This window comes from Vulpes vulpes, unplaced genomic scaffold (assembly GCF_048418805.1).
Source record: "Vulpes vulpes isolate BD-2025 unplaced genomic scaffold, VulVul3 Bu000000731, whole genome shotgun sequence".
Taxonomy (NCBI): domain Eukaryota; kingdom Metazoa; phylum Chordata; class Mammalia; order Carnivora; family Canidae; genus Vulpes; species Vulpes vulpes.
This window is the reverse complement of record NW_027325685.1, coordinates 290027-307711: the sequence shown is the minus strand read 5'-3', so window position 1 is coordinate 307711 and position 17685 is coordinate 290027. Positions and strand designations below refer to the sequence as shown.

The 17685-nt window shown below is 33.7% G+C and overlaps 1 long non-coding RNA gene across 1 annotated transcript in view; it reads left to right on the top strand.

Annotated features, from left to right (window-relative positions):
• The window catches only part of LOC140596607 (uncharacterized), a 30880-nt gene extending 13703 nt beyond the window's left edge, over nucleotides 1-17177 (top strand). The window contains exon 4 of the long non-coding RNA XR_011998508.1: nucleotides 17049-17177. This is a non-coding gene — a long non-coding RNA (uncharacterized lncRNA). The remainder of the gene's footprint in view (nucleotides 1-17048) is intronic.
• The last annotated feature ends 508 nt before the right edge of the window (nucleotides 17178-17685 follow it).

Here is a 17685-nt window from a genome sequence, read left to right as displayed (position 1 = left end):
GCAAATATATTGATATGTTAGAAAACAAATAAAAATTCGAATTAGAAATTAGAAAATAAGGCATTTCATCTGGCTGTCTTACTGATTACTTACTGCCAATAAGAATTTTCCCTGCTATTGAAGTCTGCCTGACTTTGCCTGTAGAGAGTTTATACAAATTTATACATTTGCAATCTTTCCATCTAAAAAACAAAAATAAAAATCTGTAAGATGACAAACATATTATTTTCTCTTAAATCAAATTTCTTCTCATAGTTTTAGAATTATGTACCAGTTTGGTATTTAAAGTGAGACACATTTAGAAGCATCAACTGTAGCCTACATTTTATTTTTGGCCTATAGTTCCTATTTCCTGTTATCTTAAGAAAGTGTTGAATGATACACAGATCTGATAGTTGCCCTTTGATAGCTGTGAGCAGAATCAATGTTGTGAAAGTAGGGGAACTAATAGATTGTCATTAAATTTTTCATTCTGTTATTGGGTGTTTATTAGATTAGTTATCATGACAAATGTTTAACAGTTTGCCCAAGCCTGAGGCAGCTCATAGATATCTTTTATTGAAGTCTTATAACATATATCTAAATTAATTTTATTCAAAATCTATTTATTCACCACCTTTTGTATGACCATTTATTTTAATCAGGAGCTAAAAATATCTTTGAAAAAGAGTGATTTTCTCACTCCCATCCCCAGTACCACCATGTGGTTTAAGAGATAAATTTTCAATACGATACCTTTGAAAATATATGATTTTGGCTTAGTAATCATAAATTATAGTTTTAAGGTTTAGTCAAAGAATTGGAATATAGGGATCCCTGGGTGGCGCAGCGGTTTGGCGCCTTTGGCCCAGGGCGCGATCCTGGAGACCCGGGATCGAATCCCACGTCGGGCTCCCAGTGCATGGAGCCTGCTTCTCCCTCTGCCTGTGTCTCTGCCTCTCTCTCTCTCTGTGTGTGACTATCATAAATAAATAAAAAAAAATTAAAAAAAAAAAGAATTGGAATATATTAAGAAATCGAGGTAATAATTGCCCCTCTGAGACTTTATATGAGACACCTCTGAAATATAAATATATTTTTAATAGACGTTCAATGCACAAAACAATCTAAAATGTGTTATTTACCATTAATCTGTTAATAAAAAATGAGGAAGTTGATTAATAACATTATAAACATGACCTTAATGAAACTAGAATTAAATAAAATATCCAATTAGTTGCATTAGCTTGCTAAATGAAATTCTCCTGTGTGCCTTAGAAAATGTAAAAAATTGGAAACATTTGAATGATATATTATGATTCTGTTGATGGTTTGAAATTTTAGTGGTGTAAGAGTATAATCTGATCTGTGTGACCACTCTACTGGTCAGATCTTGTACATGATACCATTCTCCTTGCAGATGAAATTGAAAATGAATGTCCGAAATGATGCATTTTATTTTCAGTGCAAGACATCAGAAGGCTAGTAGCTACTATATCCTAATAGCTGTACTCCAAATATTGAAAGGAAATTCCACATTACCACATTCTGTACAGTATCCAGAACAAGCAAAATATATGATTTATGCACATTTATAACGTAATCCAAATAAGCCTATTTCTCCACTGATACATGGAGTTTACCGTGGTTAGTTTGGAACAGTAAGTTTATTTAAAGGACTTACTTTTTAATTTCCACTTATAAAGCTAGGGAACATATTTATGTAATGTATCACCAATAGTGCCTTCACAATCTAGCTAATCTGTACTGTGCTTTTTCTACTCTGTCATTCTTGTACCTTATGTTGACTACAAAGCAAGGGTGTATACTTGTCCTCTGCAACTTCCCTGAATGTTTTGTCAATAAGAATGTTATTCAAAATTTAGGAAAATGATAATCTCCTAAGATGTGAAATTGCAGTATGCTTATTTGTTACTATATTTTAGGTTGTATCTTTCTTAGAAGTTTCTTGCATATATGACAGAAGGGGGACAAATTATAACAATCATTTTGAGTATGTATTTCCTTTCCAAAGATATTTTCCATTTTCAAGCACAGGAAAATATGCAGCATATTTCCAAAATCATACAGCAATAATTTGAAAAGGATTTTAATTTTGCAGTTTAAAGAAGTAGTGGATTTGGCTAAGATGGTATGTGCAACTAGATATAATACTTGTGTTTCTATCATTTAGTTCTATTATTTCCTTTAAACTCTGAAAATATATTATCCTTCTGTATCTTGTATGATCATGAAGAGCTCAACCAAGATGAACTGTAGCAGTGGACGAGTGTTAAAAATTGACCTTACCCAAAGAGAGATGAACTTTTGTCCTCATTTTCTAGAGGGTGATCTCTAACTACTTGGGAAATCTTGCCTGATAAAATGCCTTTATTGGCCTGGGGGCCTGGGGACATGTCTGATAGTGTATACTGATATTTATTGTGGGAGCTTTGGACCTCTGGAGAGGCTAGACTTAGGTCAGCCATATGGGCATGTCTATATGACCAAAATCCAATTAAATTCTGGATACCATGGGGCACCTGGGTGGTGCAATTGGTTATGTGTCAGCCTTCAGCCCAGGTCATGATCTCAGGGTCCTGTCTGGAATCAAGCCCTGCATCAAGCTCCCTGCTAGACCATAGTCTGCTTCTCCCTCTCTGCCCCTCAGCTCCTCCTCTCATACTCTATCTCTTTCAAATAAATCAAAATCTAAAACCAAAACAAAACAAAACAACTCTGGATACCAGGACTTGGGTAACTTTCCTTGTTGACATATTCCATGTATATTGTTAAACCTGAATCCTGGGAACTGTTACCATTGTTCACAGCTCCACTGGAAGAGAACTATTAGAAGTTTTAAACTTGGAAATGTCCTAGACTCTATCTCATGAACCTCTTCCTATGGCTGATTATAATTTGTATCTTTTCACTCTATCAGTTCCTGTGAATATAATAGCTTTTAGTGAGTTCTGTGAATCTTGAGTAAATTATCAAACTGGAAGGTGGTTTTAGGTACCCCCAGACTTGTAGTTCGTGTGAGAAGTGAAGATGGCTTTGGTGACTCTGAAACTTCGTATAATTAAATATTTATCTCTTTAAAATTTGGTTTTGGAGTGGAGTAGTAGTTAAGAACAAGTTTCTAAGGCAGTTGGTGTGGGTCTGGGCTAATAGAGAAGCTGACAAAATCTTGTGAAGATTACATAATTTAATGTTTTAAAGCACCGAGAAGAAGGATGCCTGGGTGGCTCAGAGGTTGAGCATCTGCCTTTGGCCCCACATCAGACTCCCTGCATGGAGCCTGTTTCTCTGTCTATGTCTATGCCTCTCTCTCTCTGTGTCTCTCATGGAAAAATAAATAAAATCTTAAAAAAAAATAAGGCACTTAGAACAGTTCTTAAAGAAGATTAAGCACTGCATAAATATTAGCTCTTGTCTTAATTCTTTGACATAAATAAAATCCTTTAAGTAGGACTTTAATATAGCCAGTACTAGTTAAAGAAATGTATACACAGTCAGTCACTGTTAAAATCTTAAGTGACTTTTGATTGACTTTGGCCAACTGCCATAGAGCTTGTACCCATCAGTCTCCTCCATTTACTCTTTAAATGAAGTCATTGCATTTTCAATTCATGGTAGTATGTTCTAGAATCTCCTTTCCTGTTGATGTGATCAAGTTTCTATTCTAGAACCTGCCAGCCACAGATCTGAGGAAATCTATTTTTCTGGATCTTTTCCTATGGTAATGAGCCAAACATTAGTATCTTCAACTAGGAGAGTTATTTTCTGTCCAACTTCTGAACATTCTCAGAAACTCATTTTTTATTCATATAAAATGATATAATGATTTAATCTGTAATCTATTTGTGCATGATAGGTGCACTGAATCTTCACTCCCACCTATTAATATCCTTAAAATGCTTGATAATCTTTACATGATGAGTAAATTCAGTACTTAGAAATCTAATGATGCCTCCTGAAATCTTATTTATAAGAATGTCTTATGTATGGTTTACTTTGATTTATTTTGAAAAAAAACATTTGCATAATTTTGTCTTTTAATGATAATGCTTATTAGCCTTTTCTTTTTCTTTTTATTTAAATATTTTACTTATTTATTCATGAGAGACACAGAGAGAGAGAGAGAGAGAGAGAGAGAGAGAGGCAGAGACACAGTCAGAGGGAGAAACAGGCTCCATGCAGGGAGCTTGATGTGGGACTCGATCCTGGGTCTCCAGGATCACGCCCTGGGCTGAAGGCAGCACACTAAACTGCTGAGCCACCCGGGCTGCCCTAGTTTTTTCTTTAGGAAAACATCTTCATTGGTTTTATAAATCTTAATATATATTTACCATATCACCAAAATTTTAATTTTCCATTTTTAAAGTGAATTAATCCAGATGAGACACGTGACAAAAATTACTACATTTCCTGATTTCTTGCTAAGTTATTTTAAAATACATTTTTCTTCCTTAAACAACAATTAGCCCATATGGATATCAGTAGATTAAGTTTCAATTATTACTATTTCATTTAATATTGGTGATTGGACAGCCTTCTCTTTCTGCCTGTCTCTGCCTCTCTTTCTCTCTGTGTCTCTCATGAGTAAATGAATAAAATCTTAAAAAAAAAGTAGGGATCCCTGGGTGGTGCAGTGGTTTGGCGCCTGCCTTTGGCCCAGGGCAAAATCTTGGAGACCCGAGATCGAGTCCCACATCGGGCTCCCGGTGCATGGAGCCTGCTTCTCCCTCTGCCCTTGTCTCTGCCTCTCTCTCTCTCTTTCTCTCTCTGTGACTATCATAAATAAATAAATAAATAAAATTTTTAAAAAAGTATATATATATATATATGATCATTTTCTTTTTATATTTGAAAAGCTAATGTTTCTAATGTCTTTTATATTCTAAAGCATAATGGGTGAAATGTTTTCTTAGGAGGAATATATTTATTAATTAGGTACGTGTTTAATGAATTATTAGCAAATTATTCCCAAAAAATAATCTATAGTTTGTTTTTAACAATACATCTGAATGCCTTAAGCTCATTTATATAAAGATGTGGTATATTTTCAATTATCTTTATTCTAGATCAGGAGTTGTCAAATTTTTCCTTTGAAGATAACCAGATAGTAATATTTAGGGATTTATTTGTTTATTTATTTATTTATTTATGAGAGAATATGTGCAGGGAGAGGGGCAAAGGGAGAGGGAGAGAATCTAAGCATACTCCTACTGAGCATGGAGCCCAACCTGGGCCACAATCCCAAGACCCTGAGATCATGACCTGAGCCAAAAACAAGAGTCAGACACTTAATGGACTGAGCCACCCAGGTACCCCATAGGTGTCTGTTTCTTATGGTCTCTGTTGCAGCTACTCAGCTCTGGCATTGTAGTGCAAAAGCAACCATGGAAAATTTGAAAATAAAAGGATGTGACTGTAACCTAATAAAACTTTATTTAGAAGCAACAGATGGCCAGTGAATGGGCCATAGTTTACCAGTGTCTGTTGTAGATTAATAATATATACATGTACAAATTAGTAGACAGATTAAAGTTATCTGAATGTGAGAACACTAATAAACTTCACCATTTTTATTGCTAAAATGTTATGCCATCAAAAACATTTGATTCTTTAATATCAATTATGTAAACTAGACTAATAAAATATTTCAGGTTTTGTTTGTTTTGATTTTTGCTGTGCAAATTAAGAGTAAGGAAAATTGAAAAATAAGTGAACAGTGTTTTAGGGACATGTGGAACAATATTAAAAACTCTAACATATCTCATATCTGTAATCAGTTTCTCAGAGAGACACAGGGGCATAATATTTGAAAAAAGTGTCTGAAATTTTTGCAAAAGTATTGCTAGATACAAATTTAGAGATTTAAGAAGCTGAGCAAAACACAAGTAGAATAAAAACAAAGAAAACGACCTAGGCATCTTGTCAAATCACTAAAATCAAAGTTAAAGAGAAAAATCAAGATGAATCCTCAGAGTAGCCAGAAAAAAATAGCATGTCTTGCACAAGGGGTTATGATTTGAACTATCATTGACTTCTTATCAGAAACAACATAGGCTTGAAGACAATGGAACAATATATTTTTTAAGTGCCACCGAAATTGATTTCTGCATCCACTGAGAATGTCTTTTAAAAATGAAATTGATATAAAGATGTTTTCAAGTAGAAGAAACAAAGATAATTTTTTTCCAGAAAACCTGTACTTTAAGAAATGTTAAAAGAATTTTTTAAATGAAGGATAAAAAGATAATAAAATAAAAAAATAAGGATAAGATGAAGAATACTGATATGAAATGAAAACTTGAATCTAGAAGAAATAATAACAAAAAATTGTGAATAAAATATATTTTCCTCTCAATATGTTTTAAATATTTTATTTATTTATTTATTCATGACACACACACACACACACACACACACACACAGAGGTAAAGATACAGGCAGAGGGAGAAGCAGGCTCCATGCAGGGAGCCCAACCATGGGACTCTATCTCGGGACTCCAGGATCATGTCTCTGGGCTGAAGGCAGACGCTAAGCCAATGAGCCATCCAGGGATCCCCTCCTCTTAAGATTTTTAATGATATATAACTGTTTTGAGGTAAAATTATATTACTGTCTTGTGAGGTTTAGAACGTATGTAGTCATAACACATGTATATATAACAAGTAGAGTATAATGGACTTGAGGTAGGTGAATTGTTATATATAGTCACAAAGTTTCCACATTTTCTGTTCGATGTAAATATGTTATTTCTTGTGGACTACAAAAACCTATGGAAGCATATTTTAGTCCATAGGGTAGGCACCAAAAATTTGTGCAAATATTTTTATCTAAAATGTTCTCAGGTTAACTAAAATGAAAGTCTAAAAGTATTCCCAGTAGTTCAGAAGAAGTCAAGAAAATGAGACAAAAAAGATAATGACAAGCAATAAAATAAAATAAGATTCTAAAATTAAATCTAATCTCATCAATAATTGAACTAAGTAGTAATGAACTAAACATACCAATTAAATGTAATGATGACAGAATGGAGAAGTATAATTCTGCAAATGATGCATTTTTTTATTTTTTTTAAATTTTTTCAAATGATGCATTTTAAATAAAACAGTATGGAAATGTTGAAAGTAATTGGATAGAAAAATACATACCAACCCAAAGTATAAGAAGCTTAAGTAGACTGTGTGTACTAGAATAATATGGGGAAAAAGTAGATTTCATGACAACTGTAAATTGCAAGAGATAAAGAGCAGTATTTCATAATGGTGAAAGGTGAAATATTTGGAAATATCAAACAATTAAAAATATATATGTTCAAATAATAGAGCTCCTAAGTTTGTGAAACAAGAATTGATAGATATGGAGATATACAATATATCATAAGCAGATTGTGCGATATTGAATTTGCCTTTCAGAAATTGATAAACACAACCAGGGGTGAAAAAACAAGGGAAACAGAGAAACTCTGAGAAAAACTCTGTCAATCACTTGGAATTGATTGTGATCTACAGAATATTGAACCTAACAACTTCATGATATGCAATCATTTCAATTAGACATGGTACATTCAGCAAGATGCATTACTTGATGAAAGTTAAAGCAAATGTTAAGTAATTTAAAAAGCTAAATATTTTACAGCGTTAGTTGTATAAATAAAATGCAATTACAGTAATCAATAACATGTCTCTTAAAACTACAAATTTTGTTAAGTTTAACTATACACATAAATAATTCAGAAATCAAAGATCCCTTTCTCACCTGTATGCACATCTACAGAAAGATACACAAGATGAATATATTTTGATCTAGAAAGCATAACATATCAAAATCTATATGATACAGATATTAAAATAGTTGAGTAAATTTATAGTTCTAAAATTTATGTTAGGAATATTTGGAAGGAAGTGTATAGTGTTACACACTAGACTACTCATTGTATGATCCATTTAGGGGAGTTGGTAGAGGAAGCCAGGTGAGCATGTGCCAGAAAACAATCAGTATTATTGTTTTCTCTGGGTAAATGGATACAGGAATTGAAAGCGAAGGGGCATGAAGGCAATTTCTGTAGCAGTGATGGTGTTCTCTCTCTTGTTTGGGATTTCAATTGCAAATGGTATATTTATGAAGATTGACTATACCTCAAACAATCAAGGAAGATTCATAATAAAAAAATCAATATTAGACAGAGCATTCTCTGATCACAATACAATAAAATTAGAAATCCATAATAAAATCAAATTGAAATTAAAACCTTGTTATTAATCAACTTTTGGGCCTAAAGGAAAATACTAAAATTTCAGAACATTTTGGAAATAGTCAAAGAAAAGCAACTGGAAGTTTTAGGATAACCAAGTTATTAGAAAAATTATAGTAAATAGATTTATATTAAAAAGATAAAAAGAAAAAATGAAATTAAATATGTAATGAATAAAGCTAGGAAAAGAATTTAAACCAATAGTAAATGAATATATCCAATTCAGATTTCCTTCTATAGAGATTAATTGAATAAATTCTATGTACCCAATGTAAGGCTATGAAGCCTAACAAGGAATGAAAATAAGCTATAAGCATTGATATTGATATATTTTTAAATAAATAAGGTGGACAATGTGTGAAAGTATGCTTCCGTTTTATCTAAGAAAGGATGGATGACACAAGTATGCATGTGTGTATTAAAAACAATTACACAACATAAGCCAATAAATTAAAATAAAAAGGTTACGCATGTGTAAGTAGAGACAGAGAACAGAGTAAAGAGCACATAAAGAAAAGTCACATTTCTAAATTGAACTCAATAAAAAAAAGAAAAAGAAAAAATAAATGAACACAGATCTCAAAAGTAAAAAAAAAAAAAAAGTTAAAGAAAAAGAAAAGTTGCATTTCTGTTTTTATACAGATTTTCCACAATTTTAAAACCAAATCATATAAAAAAGCAAATCCTAAAGAGTTAAATATCAGGAACATAACAGGGATGTCCACTCTCACCACTGTTGTTCAACACAGTACTGCAAGTTCTAGCCTCAACAATAAGACAACAAAAAGAAATAAAAGGCCTCCAAATTGACAAAGAAGTCAAATTCTCACTCTTCCTGGATGACATGATACTGTATGTAAAAGTTTCAAAAGACTCCATCCAAAAATTGCTAGAATTATTACAGGAATTCAGCAAAGTCACAGGATATAAAATCAATGCACAGAAGTCAGTTACATTTATAGACACTAGCAATGAGGCAGAAGAAAGAGATATCAAGGAATTAATTCCATTTACAATGGCACCAAAATCCTTAAGATACCTAGGAATATCTAACCAGAGAGGTAAAGGAGCTGTACTCTGAGAATTATAGAACACTCATGAAAGAAATTGAGAAAGACACAAGGAAATGGAAAAACATTTTGTGCTCAAGAACTGGAAGAACAAATATTGTTAAAATGTCTGTGCTACCCAAAGCAATCTACACACACAATGTGGTCCCCATCAAATACCATCAACATTTTTCACAGAGCTGGAACAAATAATCTTAAAATTTGTATGGAAAGAGAAAAGACCCCAAAAAGCCAAAGGAATGTTGAAAAAGAAAACTAAAGCACGATGCATCACAGTTCTGGACTTCAAGGTGTATTACAAAGCTATAATCATCAAGACAGTACCACAGTGTGGTAGTGGCACAGAAACAGACACGTAGATCAATGGACCACAATAGAGAACCCAGAAATGGACACAACTGTATGGTCAACTAATCTTTGACAGAGCAGAAAAGAATATCCAATGGAAAAAAGACAGTCTCTTCAACAAATGGTACTGGGAAAAATGGAGAGCCACGTGCAGAAGAATAAAACTGGACCTCTTTCTTTCTTTCATTTTTTTTAAGATTTATTTATTAATTAATGAGAGAGAGAGAGAGAGGCAGAGACAGGCAGTGGAAGAAGCAGGCTCTTTGCAGGAGACCTATGTGGGACTCAATTCCGGATCCTGGAATCATGACCTGAGCTAAAGGCAGACGCTCAACTGCTGAGCCACTCAGGTATCCAGGACCACTTTCTTACAGTATATACAAAAATAAACTCAAAATGGATGAAACACCTAAATGTGAGACAGAAACCCATCAAAATTGTAGAGGAGAACAGAGGCAGCAACCTCTTTGACCACGGCCACAGCAACTTCTTACTAGACATGTTGCCAGAAGCAAGGGAAACAAAAGCAAAAAAGAACTATTGGGCCTTCATCAAGATAAAAAACAAAGAAAAAACAAAAAACAAAAAACAAAAAACAAAACAAAACAAAAACAAAACTTTTGCACAGCAAAGGAAACAATCAACAAAACTATAAGCCAACCTAAGGAATGGGAGAGGTATCTGCAAATATCTTATGAAATAAAGGGATAGTATCCAAAATCTATAAAGAACCTATCCAGCTCAACACCCAAAAAACCAAAAAAATCCAGTGAAGAAATGGGTGGAAGAAATGAACAACATTTCTCCAAATGAGACATACAAAAATGGTCAGCAGACATATGAAAAAATGCTCAACATCACTCGGCATCCGGGAAATCCAAATCAAAAGCAAAATGAGATATCATTTACACCAGTCAGAATAGCTAAAATTAATAAACTCAGGAAACAACATATGTTGGCAGGAATGTAGGGAAAGGGGAACCCTCTTCCACTGTTGGTGGGAATGAAAACTGGTGCAGCCACTCTGGAAAACAGTAATGGAGTTTCCCCAAAAAGTCAAAAATAGAACTATCTTACAACCCAGTATTTGCTCTATAGGTATTTATCCAAAGGATACAAGCATAGTGATTCCAAGGCACACATGCACCCCAATGTTTATAACAGCAATATCCACAATAGCCGAAATATGGAGAGAGACCAGATTTCCATTGAAAGATGAATAGAGAGATGCCTGGGTGATTCAGTGGTTGAGCATCTGCCTTTGGCTCAGGGCATGATCCCCAAGTCATGAGATGAAGTCCCGTGTTGGGCTCCCTGCATGGAGCCTGTGTCTCCGCCTCTCTGTGTCTATCATGAATAAACAAATAAAATCTTAAAAATAAAAAGAAAAATGAATAGATAAAATATAGTATACATATGCAATGGTGTATTACTTAGCTATCAAAAAGAATGAAATCTTGTCATTTAAGCGATGTGGATGGCATTAAAGGGTATTAAGCTAAGTGAAATAAGTCAGTCAGAGAAAGACAAATATCATATGGTTTCACTCATATGTAGAAATTAAGAAACAAAATAGCTGAAAGAGGGCAGGGGTAGGAAAAGTTTTAAAAGATGAAAACAAAGGAGGAGACAAACCGTAAGAGACTCTTAACTATGGGAAACAAACTGAGGGTTGCTGGAGGGGTGGTGAGTGGGGGGATGGGATAACTGGGTGATAGGTATTAAGTAGGGCACTTGATATGTGGAGGACTGGGTGTTTTACGCAACTAATGAATCACTAAGTTATACTTCGGTAACTAATAATAATTGTATGTTAATTAAATTGAGTTTAAATAAAAAAAATTAAAAATAAACAGTTAAAGTAAAATAAAACAAATGAATTTAACTATACCAAGCTGGTCGCATAGCTCGTATGAAGTAAATATATCAAGTAATTTTAAAATAGAGTAGTCTGATGAGGTATGTCTTAAAGAGAAAAAAAAACTGCAATAAATAAATAAACTGTTCTCATTAATCATATTATTGATAGCAATATTGGTATTTTTATTCTGAAAGTGGCATACCTGTAAAAAATGCATGTAAAGCAAATTAGTAATAATGAGAATTTGATTATGAGCCCTGTTTTTAAGTATAAAAACACGTAAGTATGACATAAAAATGTTAAGTAAAAATCCAAAGTCACATACATTATCTAGGAATATCAGGATGAACTTATGATCAATGTGCATATGTAGGTGTATTTTTTAGCTCTATTCCCTGAAAAAGAATGGAAACAGTGACTGACCAATTTAGTAGCAATGAATATCACTATTGGCAGATTCTAGACTCTTAATATCATTCCCCCTAATATGAATGAGGGTTCTTTGGAGAAATAACTGATTCCAGTTTTGTGACAAGTAATATACAAATGCTTTGTCATATCAGAAAATGAGGAAACTGCCACAGAGGTCATGTCAAGAAGGCATAAATGCTGTCATGCATTTGCTTTCAGTGGCCAAAGATGGCACAATTTTGAGCATCAAGACACGTAATAATTATACTAAACATACATACTAAATACATCTGAATCCAAGATACTGTGCTACTTAAATATGTATAGTAATAACACAGATGCCACTTTGAATGATTCTAGAAAGCAACTCCATATTCTGAATTTTGGGAAATGAAAAGAAATAAGCTTTTAATTTGCCTTCCTGATACAAACTCTGCCTCAGAGTAGGCAAAGGATTTTTAAGGTAAAATTGCTTTTTGCAGTGTCCAGCTAAACATGAAGTTGGAATGATAAAATTAGAATTTCAACACTTTGCAATCCATAATGAAGTAATGGATATAGGTAGCTAAATTTATTATTTTGTTATGGAATAGGAAAAATAATGATTTCCATGTATGTGCTTCCTGATGGAAGACTATGTCACCCATGACATAACCTTGGATAAAAAAAAAAAAAAAAAAAAAAAAAAAAAAACAAACAAAAAAAAAAACAGACCAAAAAATCAAAATCAGATCAAGACTCTAGAATTAACAACCATTTTAAGAAAATAAAGGACACATACCAATATATTGAAGAAACTTCATGGAGAAACTTGGCAAAATCACAACTCAATAGGATAAATGGCTTAGTTAAAACAAAACAAAACAAAACAAAACAAAAAGACTTTTGAAGGAATCAGTATAGAGTTAGGGACAATTATAAATTATAAGAAATTCAAGAGAAATGTGAATGGCATTTTATTGACTTTTTGTTGTTGTTGTGATTGTTCCTGATTAAAACATATTGTAAAAACAATTTTAAGACATACGACCATTGAAGACACTGACAGGATATTTGTTATTAGAATAATTGTAAACTTATTTAGGTGTAACAGTGGTTTGGGGCATTTGTATAGTTTAATTAAAGAGTTTCTGTCTTAAAAACGTAATGATCTATATAGATAAATACCAATTGATGCATAATATTGATGGCCTCCAGAGCCTTATATTGAAGCAAATTTCCAACTTAAGTTTATTAAGCAAAATTTTGGATTGTTTTACTCTAGTAATGATTTTCATATATATAGATATATATGGATAGTTAAATGATGGATGGATAGAAAATACATACATACATACATTTATAACTGTGGTGTTGGATGAACGGATGAAAAAGAGATGGTGACATGAGGTGGCGGAAAGGAGAGAATGTGGGAAAGGGAGAGAACTTGTGCAGATATGTGCATGTAAATGTGCGGACACCATTCTATGAACTTACTAGTCATCACAAGTTATTTTCCTATTTTATTAAGTGATTTAATTCCCCTCAGTCCCTTCCTTTCCAGTATTTCTGTGAAGATAATTCCAAGGAGAAATTGCAAAAACTTCCATCTCTTAGTAAAATTGTTCTTGCATTAGTATCTGGATTAAATGATCACAGTTGCCTTATAAATAATCAAATAACTATGTGTAAGATTAAAATCAGTATTTGAGAGGCAAATGAATAATCTTTATTGAAGTTTTCAACTGCACAGATGAATAGCACACAATTTAACAGAGAAATTTAAACTGTTCCGTTTGGAATATTGATAACTGAATAATGAGGAATGGTGGCATGGTGTTACCTATTTAAAATGTATTTAAGACCAATAACGACTAGGCAATTAATTTTTTGAGAACATAAATTTAGGGGATTCTCTGGAACCATTAAATGAGGTAACCTAACTTCATTGCTATGTAAAAAGATATCAGAATTATTATTATTTAATTCTATATTTGGTTTATTATATGTATTACATTACAAGATTATAATTCAAACAGTAGTTCCTTAAGAAAAATGATTTAGGCAAGATATAATTTGGTCAAAATGTACAGTTAAATAATAAGTCTGGCAGGAAATTCAGCTTTGGTTTTCATATAATTATTTGCGAAGGAATTATGTAAAAGAAATTGGAATTTAATAACTGAAACCTGAAAATTATTTAACAAACAACAGCAAAAATGGTTTGCCTTATTTTGGTGTATTAAAAATTACTCTTTTTGGGGTGCATGGGTGGCTCAGTCAGTTAAGCATCTGCCTTCGATTCAGGTCACAATCCCAGGATCTAGGGGCCTGGGATCAAGCCCCACATTGGGTTCCCTGCTCAGTAGGGAGTCTGTTTCTCCCTCTGCCTCTGCCCTTTACCACCTCTCACACATTCTCTCTCAAATAAATAAAATTAAAAAAAATAACTTTTTAGGAATTGTGATATGATTCAAAAAAAGGTACAAGGTTTAAGAATAAATCCTTTCAGGACTCCTGGGTGCCTCAGTGGTTGAGCATCTGCCTTGGCTCAGGGCGTGTCCCACATCAGGCTCCTTGCATGGAGCCTGCTTCTCCTGTCTATTCCTCTGTCTCTCTGTGTCTCTCATGAATGAAAAAAAAAAGAATAAATCCTTTCTTTACTCCTATTTTTGCTCTTAAGCTACTTAGTATGTGTTTCAAGTTAAAAAAAATGTATCCACGAAGTATATAACTGGAGAGTCACATGATCTTATTTAACAAATTAAAACAATAAGTATAAATTCAATTAAAACATTGTTTGCCAATTTTTTTCAATATCAGACACTGTGATATCCTTTCTTTGTTTAGATACACTGTCCTTTTACGGCCTTCTAAAAAGACCTAATCATGTATTATTTGTTTCAATTAAAATGAATTGGATTTTGAGCATTTCTTGACATCTTCATGACATCTCATAGCTAACTATTCATGTGGAGGAAAAGTCATAGGTCAATTTATTATTCCTTTATAATTCTTAGTGCCATTTTCTTTGAAGACAACTCAATTGTAGTTTAATGAGTTAATTCTGTTATTCATCCACTATACAATGTAAATAAATGTCTATAATTTTAACCTCTTTCAAATCTAGAGTGTCAAACTGTTTATAATTAGGGTCATGTATCAAGATTGAGTCCATTTTACTTTGTCTAACATTTGGAGTATAAAAGGTGAATTTATGCTATTTAACATTTATCTTTGTATTATTTATTTTATTATGGAAAATTGAAGTGTTTTCTTTTTTTTTTTTTTTGAAGTGTTTTCTTAAGGTTTACAGAAGTTAGCACTCTAAACTGAAGGTTCCATTGCAAAAGAAATATTAACTCTTACTGAAATATATATACTACCTTAAGTTTTACTGAATATTCATGAACGCTATTTATGAATGGATAAACTGGAGACTTCAATTGACCTCTCTTAAAACATTAAAATATGCCTGTAGGATGACTGGGAGAATATAAGAACACTTTTAAATTTTAAATTGTAAATATTGTCTCTGAATATAGATTTTCATTTATCGGAGATCTGCCACATTATTTTCTGCTTATCACAGGATATCTATATTCATCTCAGATAATCCCCCCCTTTCTCTCTCTTTCTCTCTTTCTCTCTCTCCTCTCTCCAGTGACCCTCCCTCCCCTCCTCCTTCTCCCTTTCTCCCTCCTCCTCTTCCATGAGATTATAGGACATTCAATTTTGACCCCAAGTGGGGAGCCCTGGGTGGCTCAGCGGGCTGGTGCCTGCTTTTGGCCCAGGGCGCGACCCTGGAGTGCCAGGATCGAGTCCCAGGATCCAGTCTCACGTGGGGCTCCCCGCATGGAACCTGCTTTTGTCTCTGCCTCTCTCTATGTCTATCATGAATAAATAAATAAAAATTAAAAAAAGATTTTGACACCAAATGTAATTTTTTTTTTAATGATAGTCACACACACACAGAGAGAGAGGCAGAGACACAGGCAGAAGGAGAGTCAGGCTCCATGCACTGGGAGCCCGTCGTGGGACTCGATCCCCGGTCGTCCAGGATCGCACCCTGGGCCAAAGGCAGGCACCAAACCGCAGCGCCACCCAGGGATCCCATTTTCTTCAACTCTTTAAACAATTGGAAACTCTGTAAATTTAGAAAAGGGACATTTTGTGTTTTTTTAAAAGTCAAGACAGAAATAACATTCCCTTGATTTTTACCAAATCTTTTCTTATCTCTGCATGTCTGTCTTTGTCCATCTACATTCAAATAGGTCTGTGTTCATACATTCCCTGGTGGTTCCCATTCTGGATTTTTAAAATAAATGGATCATACAATTTAGATATTTCAATCTTGTTTTGTCTTTTGTTCCTTTAGCATTCCTAAATCAGGCTTTTTGTTTTTATTTTTGTTTTCCTTTTTTTTTTTTTAGGTTCCTTGAATTTCAAAGCATTGTTAGGCTTGAGAAAAGAGCGAGATATTTACCAGTTTACAAAGAGCTTCTTAGTATTTTGGAATTTCCCGAGCGTGGTGCACATTTTAAAATTCTATAAGGTATTACGCTACAGCTTTGGTATAAAATAAAACTTGGTATAGCTGTAAGAGCTTTCCTCAGCCTCAGGAGTCATGTTTTCTCTGGGAGACTTAGCTTAATATGATGTCCCTTTCCCTCTATTTAGCTATTTAACATCAATGGTCTAACAAAACTTCTGAGGTGGTAAGTTGGGTCAGTGTGCAGTAGAGAGATCTTTCAGACTGTGTTTTCTTTTATCTCTTTGTTTTATGAGCACTTCCTCATTTAGCTGTCTTATGCCCTCTGGGAGATCAACCAACCTCAGAGTATTTTCTTAAAGCCTTTTCTGAACTACTACCATTATTATGGGAATTCTGAAGTCTTTTCTCTGAACCTTTTCCAGTTGATTAATGTGGTCAGCACTGTGTCTTTGCATGAGCCACTGATTCCTCTCCATGGGACTGTATTCACAATTTTTTACACTTTTTTGTTCCCTATTGATTCTCCCGCTAAGAACTTGTCTTTTTTTTTTTCCTGGGATATTGAGATTCCACATTGTTGCACATCCAATTCCTTTAGCTTTTAAGAAGGTTCTTACTGAATTGTTCATTCAACAGCAGGACTAGGAAAACCCAGTAGCAGAGAGGATTCCATGTCTGAAGATATGTGCAAGAGGAAACCAAAACTAAAGTAAAAATCAATCAATAAATGAACCTCCCTAAATTATTTAAATACAAGTATGGAATGTTAAGGGAAATTGTTGTGGGATCCCTGGGTGGTACAGCTGTTTAGCGCGGGCCTTTGGCCCAGGGCACAATCCTGGAGACCTGGGATCGAATCCCACATCGGGGTCCTGGTGCATGGAGCCTGCTTCTCCCTCTGTCTGTGTCTCTGCCTCTCTCTCTCTCTCTCTCTCTGTGTGTGTGTGACTATCATAAATAAATAAAAATTAAAATAAAAAAAGGGAAAGGTGTTGTAAATTTTATATGATAGAATGTTGGAAACATAAACCTTTGTAAATATCATCTACTCCAACACATCATTTTACAAAAGAAACTGCATGAGAAGGCCAAGCAGTTTGTTGTCTGATTCGAAACAGGAGATAATTATGGTAACATTATCAAAGGATATAGATCTTAACTGCTCCTTTTTAAACTTTTACAAGTTTTCAAACTTCAGAAGGAATTGCTAGAGTCTTTGGTATGCATTAAATGATTGATGATCCATATTAAAACAAATATAATGTGAGACTCC